The sequence below is a fragment of the Oryctolagus cuniculus genome, chromosome 8 (assembly GCF_051225735.1).
Source record: "Oryctolagus cuniculus isolate XC-2025 breed Fujian yellow rabbit chromosome 8, ASM5122573v1, whole genome shotgun sequence".
Taxonomy (NCBI): domain Eukaryota; kingdom Metazoa; phylum Chordata; class Mammalia; order Lagomorpha; family Leporidae; genus Oryctolagus; species Oryctolagus cuniculus.
The window spans coordinates 56,515,318-56,524,922 of NC_142874.1; the positions used below are offsets into that span (position 1 = coordinate 56,515,318).

The following is a 9,605-nucleotide window of genomic DNA, read 5'->3' on the forward strand; positions in this document are numbered from 1 at the left end:
GGCGCTGGAAGGGGAGGAAGAACCAGGCAGAGCTCTCAGGCCGCACCCATCTTAAGCCTCCAAGGCTCCTCCAACAGCAGGCAGTCCACTTAACACGGACACAGTATAAAAAAAAAAAAAAAAAAAGAAAAGAAAATGCACAGTGACGCAAGAAGAATTAACTATGCCGAGTAACAAACACAGAAATAGAGGGAGCAAGATCAACGATGACACTATGATGCCTCCAAATAAGCAAAACACCCCAAGCCAAGAGTATGAAGATGATGAGATAGAAGAAATGCAAGATACGGATTTCAAAAAATTTATGATAAGAACATTTAGAAGTTTTCAAAAGCAAATCCTTGAACTACAGAAATCCTTAATGGACAAGATTGAAAATCTCTCTCGTGAAAATGAAATTTTAAGGAAGAGTCAAAATGAAACTCAGAAACTAGTAGAACAGGAAAGTGTTATAGTGAAGAGAAATCAAAATGAAATGAAGAGCTCAATAGATCAAATGACAAACACATTAGAAAGCCTTAGAAACAGAATGGGTGAAGCAGAAGAGAGAATATCGGACTTAGAAGATAGAGCACAGGAAAACATACAGTCAAACCAAAGAAAAGAAGAGGAAATTAGAAATCTAAAAAATATTGTTGGGAATCTACAGGATACTATTAAAAAAACCAACATTCGAGTTCTAGGAGTTCCTGAAGGCATGGAGAGAGAGAAAGGATTGGAAGGCCTTTTTAGTGAGATACTAGCAGAGAACTTTCCAGGTTTGGAGAAGGACAGAGATATCCTAGTACAGGAAGCTCATAGAACCCCCAATAAACATGACCAAAAGAGATCCTCACCACGACACGTGGTAATTAAACTCTCCACAGTGAAACATAAAGAAAAGATCCTAAAATGTGCAAGAGAGAAACGTCAGATTACTCTCAGAAGATCTCCAATCAGACTCACAGCTGACTTCTCATCAGAAACCCTACAAGCTAGGAGGGAATGGCGAGACATAGCACAGGTGCTAAGAGAGAAAAATTGCCAGCCCAGAATATTATATCCTGCCAAGCTCTCATTTGTGAATGAAGGTGAAATAAAGACCTTTCATAGCAAACAGAAATTGAAAGACTTTGTGGCCACTCGTCCGGCCCTGCAAAAGATACTTAAAGATGTGCTACACTCAGAAACACAGAAACACGGCCATCAATATGAAAGAAGGGAAAGGAAGAACACCTACCATTAAAAGAGCATGGGAAGCTCAAAGCATATACTAGAAAATATTTCCGGGAAAATGGCAGGGCAAAGTCACTACGTATCAATAGTCACATTGAACATTAATGGTCTGAATTCTTCAGTTAAAAGACACCGTTTGGCTGACTGGCTCACAGAACACAACCCAACTATTTGTTGCCTACAAGAAACACATCTCTCTAACAAAGAGGCATGCAGACTGAAAGTGAAAGGTTGGAAAAAGATATTCCATGCCAACAGAAACCAAAAAAAAGCAGGTGTAGCCATATTAATATCAGACAAAATAAACTTTAATACAAAAACTGTTAAGAGAGACAAAGAGGGACACTATATAATGATTAAGGGTTCAATTCAACAGGAAGATGTAACTATTATAAATGTATATGCACCTAATTACAGGGCACCGGTCTATTTAAAAGATATGTTAAGGGACTTAAAGGGAGATTTAGATTCCAATACAATAGTACTGGGGGACTTCAATACTCCACTCTCAGAAATAGACAGATCATCCGGACAGAAGATCAACAAGGAAACAGCAGATTTAATTGACACTATTGCCCAAATGGATCTAACAGATATCTACAGAACTTTCAACCCTACATCTACAGACTTCACATTCTTCTCAGCAGTGCATGGAACCTTCTCTAGGATTGATCACATACTAGGCCATAAAGCAAGTCTCAACAAATTTAAAAGAATTAGAATCATACCATGCAGCTTCTCAGACCACAGCGGGATGAAGCTGGAAATTAGCAACTCAGGAAACCCCAGAAAGTATGCAAACACATGGAGACTGAACAACATGCTCCTGAATGAACACTGGGTCATTCAAGAAATCAAAAGAGAAATCAAAAACTTTCTGGAAGTAAATGAAGACAACAACACAACATATCAAAACTTATGGGATACAGCAAAAGCAGTATTGAGAGGCAAATTTATAGCAATAGGTGCCTATATCAAGAAATGGGAAAGGTACCAAATAAATGAGCTTTCAGCGCACCTCAAGGACCTAGAAAAACTGCAGCAAACCAAACCCAAATCTAGTAGGAGAAGAGAAATAATTAAAACCAGAGAAGAAATTAACAGGATTGAATCCAAAAAAACATTACAAAAAATCAGCCAAGCGAGAAGCTGGTTTTTTGAAAAAATAAACAAAATTGACACCCCATTGGCCCAACTAACTAAAAAAAGAAGAGAAAAGACCCAAATCAATAAAATCAGAGATGAAAAAGGAAACGTAACAACAGACACCACAGAAATAAAAAGAATCATCAGAAATTACTACAAGGACCTGTATGCCAGCAAACAGGAAAACCTATCAGAAATGCATAGATTCCTGGACACATGCAATCTACCAAAATTGAACCATGAAGACATAGAAAACCTAAATAGACCCATAACTGAAACAGAAATTGAAACAGTAATAAAGGCCCTCCCAACAAAGAAAAGCCCAGGACCAGATGGATTCACTGCTGAATTCTACCAGACATTTAAAGAAGAACTAATCCCATTTCCTCTCAAACTATTCAGAACAATCGAAAAAGAGGGAATCCTCCCAAATTCTTTCTATGAAGCCAGCATCACCTTAATCCCTAAGCCAGAGAAAGATGCAGCACTGAAAGAAAATTACAGACCAATATCCCTGATAAACAGACGCAAAAATCCTCAATAAAATTCTGGCCAATAGAATACAACAACACATCAGGAAAATCATCCACCCAGACCAAGTGGGATTCATCCCTGGTATGCAGGGATGGTTCAACATTCGCAAATCAATCAATGTGATTCACCACATTAACAGACTGCAGAAGAAAAACCATATGATTATCTCAATTGATGCAGAGAAAGCATTTGATAAAATTCAACACCCTTTCATGATGAAAACTCTAAGCAAATTGGGTATAGAAGGAACATTCCTCAATATAATCAAAGCAATTTATAAAAAACCCACAGCCAGCATCCTATTGAATGGGGAAAAGTTGGAAGCATTTCCACTGAAATCTGGCACCAGGCAGGGATGCCCACTCTCACCAATGCTATTTAACATAGTTCTGGAAGTTTTAGCCAGAGCCATCAGACAAGAAAAAGAAATCAAAGGAATACAAATCAAGAAGGAAGAAGTCAAACTATCCCTCTTTGCAGATGATATGATTCTGTACTTAGAGGATCCAAAGAACTCTACTAAGAGACTATTGGAACTCATAGAGGAGTTTGGCAAAGTGGCAGGATATAAAATCAATGCACAAAAATCAACAGCCTTTGTATACACAAGCAATGCCATGACTGAGAAAGAACTGCTTAGATCAATCCCATTCACAATTGCTACAAAAACAATCAAATACCTTGGAATAAACTTAACCAAGGACGTTAAATATCTCTACGATGAAAATTACAAAACCTTAAAGAAAGAAATAGAAGAGGATACCAAAAAATGGAAAAATCTTCCATGCTCATGGATTGGAAGAATCAACATCATCAAAATGTCCATTCTCCCAAAAGCAATTTATAGATTCAATGCAATCCCAATCAAGATACCAAAGACATTCTTCACAGATCTAGAAAAAATGATGCTGACATTCATATGGAGGCACAAGAGACCGCGAATAGCTAAAGCAATCTTGTACAAGAAAAACAAAGCTGGAGGCATCACAATACCAGATTTCAGGACATACTACAGGGCAGTTGTAATCAAAACAGCATGGTACTAGTACAGAAACAGATGGATAGACCAATGGAACAGAATTGAAACACCAGAAATCAATCCAAACATCTACAGCCAACTTATATTTGATCAAGGATCTAAAACTAATTCCTGGAGAAAGGACAGTCTATTCAATAAATGGTGCTGGGAAAACTGGATTTCCACGTGCAGAAGCATGAAGCAAGGCCCCTACCTTACACCTTACACAAAAATCCACTCAACATGGATTAAAGACCTAAATCTACGTCCTGATACCATTAAGTTATTAGAGAACATTGGAGAAACCCTTCAAGATATTGGCACAGGCAAAGAATTTCTGGAAAAGACCCAGGAGGCACAGACAGTCAAAGCCAAAATTAACATTTGGGATTGCATCAAATTGAGAAGTTTCTGTACTGCAAAAGAAACAGTCAGGAGAGTGAAGAGACAACTGACAGAATGGGAAAAAATATTGGCAAACTATGCAACAGATAAAGGGTTACTAACCAGAATCTACAAAGAGATCAAGAAACTCCACAAAAACAAAACCAACAACCCACTTAAGAGATGGGCCAAGGACTTCAATAGACATTTTTCAAAAGAGGAAATCCAAATGGCCAACAGGCACATGAAAAAATGTTCAAGGTCACTAGCAATCAGGGAAATGCAAATCAAAACCACAATGAGGTTTCACCTCACCCCGGTTAGAATGGCTCACATACAGAAATCTACCAACAACAGATGCTGGCGAGGATGTGGGGAAAAAGGGACACTAACCCACTGTTGGTGGGAATGCAAACTGGTCAAGCCACTATGGAAATCAGTCTGGAGATTCCTCAGAAACCTGAATATAACCCTACCGTTCGACCCAGCCATCCCACTCCTTGGAATTTACCCAAAGGAGTTTAAATTGATAAACAAAAAAGCGGTCTGAACCCTAATCTTTATTGCAGCACAATTCACAATAGCCAAGACCTGGAACCGACCTAAATGCCCATCAATGGTAGACTGGATAAAGAAATTATGGGACATGTACTCTTTAGAATACTATACCGCAGTAAGAAACAACAAAATCCAGTCATTTGCAACAAAATGGAGGAATCTGGAACACATCATGCTGAGTGATTTAAGCCAGTCCCAAAGGGACAAATACCATATGTTCTCCCTGATCGGTGACAACTGACTGAACACCAAAAAGGAAACCTCCTAAAGTGAAATGTACACTATGAGAAATGGTGACTTGATCAGCATAGCCCTGACTGCTAATGGACAACTTAATACATTATCCCTCTTAGTATTTTTTTTGTCTGTTCTTCTTAATATGACTGGTTTAATTCTGTAATTATCACACAGTTATTCTTAAGTGTTGAAAATTAACTGAAATGTGATCCCTGTTAAACATAAGAGTGGGAATAAGAGAGGGAAGAGATGTATAATTTGTGGCATGCTCAGGCTGACCTGCCCCAATTGGTAGAGTTGGAAACATACCAGGGGATTCCAATTCAATCCCATCAAGGTGGCATGTGCCAATGCCATCTCACTATTCCAAGTGATCAATTTCAGTTCACAATTGATCATAATGAAAGGACTAAGAGTCAAAGGGAGCACATAAACAAGTCTAGTATCTGCTAACACTAACCAATAGAATAAATAAAGGGGAGAGTGATCCAACATGGGAAGTGAGATACTCAGCAGACTCATAGAATGGCGGATGTCCTAAATAGCACTCTGGCCTCAGAATCAGCCCTAAAGGCACTTGGATCTGGCTGAAAAGCCCATGAGAGTATTTCAGGCATGGAAAGCCAAGACACTCTGGCAAAAAGATCTCTGTGAGTGAGATCCCAGTGGAAAGAACAGGTCTTCAAAGAGGGAGGTGCCTTTCTCTGAAGGGAGGAGGGAACCTCCACTTTGACTATGACCGTGTCTAAACAAGATAAGTGTCAGAGAACTCAAGGGGCTTCCATAGCCTTGGAAACTCATGACTGGTGCATAGGGAGATTACTGATGCCATAAACAGGAGTGTCAATTTGTAAAGTCAACAACAGGAGTCACTGTGCACTTACTCCTCATGTAGGATCTCTGTCCTTAATGTGCTGTACACTGAGGCTTAATGCTATAACGAGTACTCAAACAGTATATTTCACTTTGTGTTTCTATGGGGGTGCAAACGATTGAAATCTTTACTTAATGTACACTAAACTGATCTTCTGTAAAAAAAAAAAAAAAAAAGAAAAAAGAAATTATCAATTCCCAACTTGACTCTCACTGGGATTAAACATGACAATAGGTCTGATCTGATTTCATCATCATTTAAAAAAAATCATCTATTATTTTTCACTTTATGTTTCTGTGTGGGAGCAAACTGTTGAAATCCTTACTTAAGGTATACTAAGCTGATCTTCTGTATATTAAGATAATCGAAAATGAATCTTGATGTGAATGGAAGGGGAGAGGGAGTGGGAAAGGGGAGGGTTGTGGGTGGGAGGGACGGTATGGGGGGGGGAAGCCATTGTAACCCATGAGTCGTACTTTGGAAATTTATATTCATTAAATAAAAGATTAAAAAATAATTTACATACAAATGCAAAAAAAATGATAGTGATGAATACAGTTTGATTATTCACAATAATTATGAAATAAAGTTAAATGATAGCACAAGGATACCTACCTACAGCATGACCTCAAAAAAATACACCCTGTTAGTTATAATTACCTCTGAGGATTTATATTATGTTCTAGTACCTAGAACAAATCTGGAAAGATCACTACAAATCATCATATAAAATTATTGAATGTATACTCATCTATGCTTTCCACAATGAGATTTTCATATTTTCAATAAAGAAAATGAGAGTTCTGCTTTAAAAAAAAATATGGAAACAGCACTTCAAACTGATTCTTGGGATATGAATGTGGTGCTGTTTCTACTGTATAATACTTGTTTCTTTATCAACGATGATTATAATAAATATGGTAATTCTTGTGAGAAAAAAATACTATTGATGATCATAATTTATAAGCATCTTGGTCCTCATAGATTTATGCATATTATTCTCAATTTGGAGAACCTTTTTGATTGATTATATAATATTTCATTTGTCACATGTCGTATTTGAAATTATAATGTACTTTCATGTCATATTCAAATAATTTTTGAAGTAGTGTTATATGTTTTCTGCAACTCATGCTATTTCTCTCATATATGCTCTCTTAAAAAGTAAAATCCATGCCTGCTTTATCTCACTAATTTTTGACTATGATCTTATTTAGAGAAATTTTTTAAAGTTTACATTTGGCACAGTTTACAGAATTTGTTAGAGGACTCAAAATATAGAATCTATACCAAATATTTTTGTAACTCACTCCAACTGATGTTAGCTTTTTAAATCTATTCTGCTTTAAAAAGTCATGCATGATTTGAAAAAATCATTTATTAATGAAAATTTCAAAAATACTCAAAGCATATCATTCTCGAACTGTGTATCAGTTTGAGATACCTCTCTCTTTCTCTCTATCTACCCCTTCTCCTTTTCAAATAAATTAAATAAATAAATACAACTTTTTAAAACCATATTAAACAAAGAAATATCCTTAATATTAACTTAATTTTTAAAATATATTGTTCAATCACCTATTTCTAGAATCTCATGTTGATTCTTTAATTATGTGCATTCTTTCTGCAAGAAACACATAGTAAATTTTCACAAGTCTAGTTATTTTGCAAATTAAACTAAAGATTTGAAATTCTGGGCACTCCCAGGTTTACAATTTTGTCTCAATTATTTTGAATTTAAGGGAGTTATGTTTCTTTCGATTGGCATCATTGTAATTTTTTACTTGTTCTATTCTTTTAATAAATGAAATTTAATGAATGATATTTTTCCAGGATTGCTGTGATTGCAACCAGGTAGCAGCTCTTGAGCACGTCCACCTAGTACGTGACCAATTACAACCTAAGAGCACTTAGGAGGATCCGTAATTGTCTATGGGCGGGCATTCAACCTAGCAGGTAAGATGACTTTGTCCCACATCAGAATGCCTTGGTTTGATTCCCAGCTCCAGTTTTACTCCAGTTTCCTGCTAATGTGGGCCCCGGAAGGTAGCAGTGATGTCTCAAGCACTTGGGTACCTCTTTCCCATGATGGAGATCTGGTTATTTTCTCAGTTATTGGCTCCAGCCATGGCCCAGCCCCAAACCAGACCCAAGTAAGTATTGTGGACATTTGAAGACCGAATAGTGGATAGGAGTTCTCTCGGTCTGTCTCTTTTTATCTAATTGTATTTCAGTATTCACCTCGCAAATAACTAAAAATTATTTTTAAAACATCCTTTGTTTAGGACATTTTCTATTTCCTGCAACAAAATAGTAGTTAGCAGTTTATTTTTCAATAAATATTACTTGCTGTATAAATAAATATTATTACTGGAGCTAGAAGAAAAGGATAAAATCTTCTTCTCCGAGAGAACACCAAATGGCGGATGACGCCGGTGCAGCAGGAGGCCCCAGAGGCCACGGGGGCCCTGGAATGGGAGGCCACGGCGCCGCAGAGACAAGGCGGAGGACAAGGAGTGGCTGCCGGTCACCACGCTGGGCCGCCTGGTTAAGGGCATGAAGATCAAGTCCCTGGAGCAGATCTACCTGTTCTCCCTGCCCATCAAGGAGTCGGAGATCATTGACTTCTTCTTGGGCACCGCCCTCAAGGACGAGGTGCTGAAGATCATGCAGGTGCAGAAGCAGACGCGGGCCGGCCAGCAGACCCGCTTCAAGGCATTTGTGGTCATCGGGGACTACACGTCGGCCTGGGCGTGAAGTGCCCAGGAGGTGGCCACCGCCATCCGAGGGGCCATCATCCTGGCCAAGCTGTCCATCGTGCCCGTGCGGAGAGGCTACTGGGGCAACAAGATCGGCAAGCCCCACACCGTGCCGTGCAAGGTGACCGGACGCTGTGGCTCTGTGCTGGTGCGCCTCATCCCCGCGCCCAGGGGCACCGGGATCGTCTCCGCCCCTGTCCCCAAGAAGCTGCTGCTGATGGCTGGCACTGACGACTGCTACACCTCAGCCCGGGGCTGCACCACCACCCTCTGCAACTTCGTCAAGGCCACCTTCGATGCCATCTCCAAGGCCTATAGCTACCTGACCCCCGACCTCTGCAAAGAGACAGTGTTCACCAAGTCTCCCTACCAGGAGTTCACCGACCACCTCGTGAAGACGCACACTAGGGTGTCCGTGCAGAGGACCCAGGCTCCAGCTGTGGCCACAACATAGGTTTTTACATGAGAAAAATAAAGTGGATGGAGCCTGGAAAAAAAAAAAAAAAGAAAAGGATATAGTTAATATTGCCTACACTTTAGAATTTCATCATATAATGCTAATTTGGCTGCATACAAGAAGAATTTGTCTATGTTAATTTTGAAAAAAATTCATTGCTTCTATAGAGAATCTCATAAAATGCCTGAAGCTGTGTAGCAGAAGCACCACAATGGATAGCCTGAAGTAGCAGTACAAACCTTTAGACTAATTAATTTTGCAATTTCAAGTTAATTTTCTTCTGATGTTTTAATTTTGGATTTCTGGATGGAAAGAATCTAGTTATTGGAATTTGAGTGTCCTAATCATTTGCAAGAATTATTTTATGTCTTTATCATTGACTCCATTTCTCCTGCTAATAAAATAGAATTTATTTTTGTTCCT

At 38.7% G+C, this 9,605-nt stretch overlaps 1 pseudogene; it reads left to right on the top strand.

Annotated features, from left to right (window-relative positions):
• Positions 1–8,373: 8,373 nt before the first annotated feature.
• Positions 8,374–9,187, top strand: LOC100350024 (small ribosomal subunit protein uS5 pseudogene; annotated as a pseudogene).
• Positions 9,188–9,605: the final 418 nt, after the last annotated feature.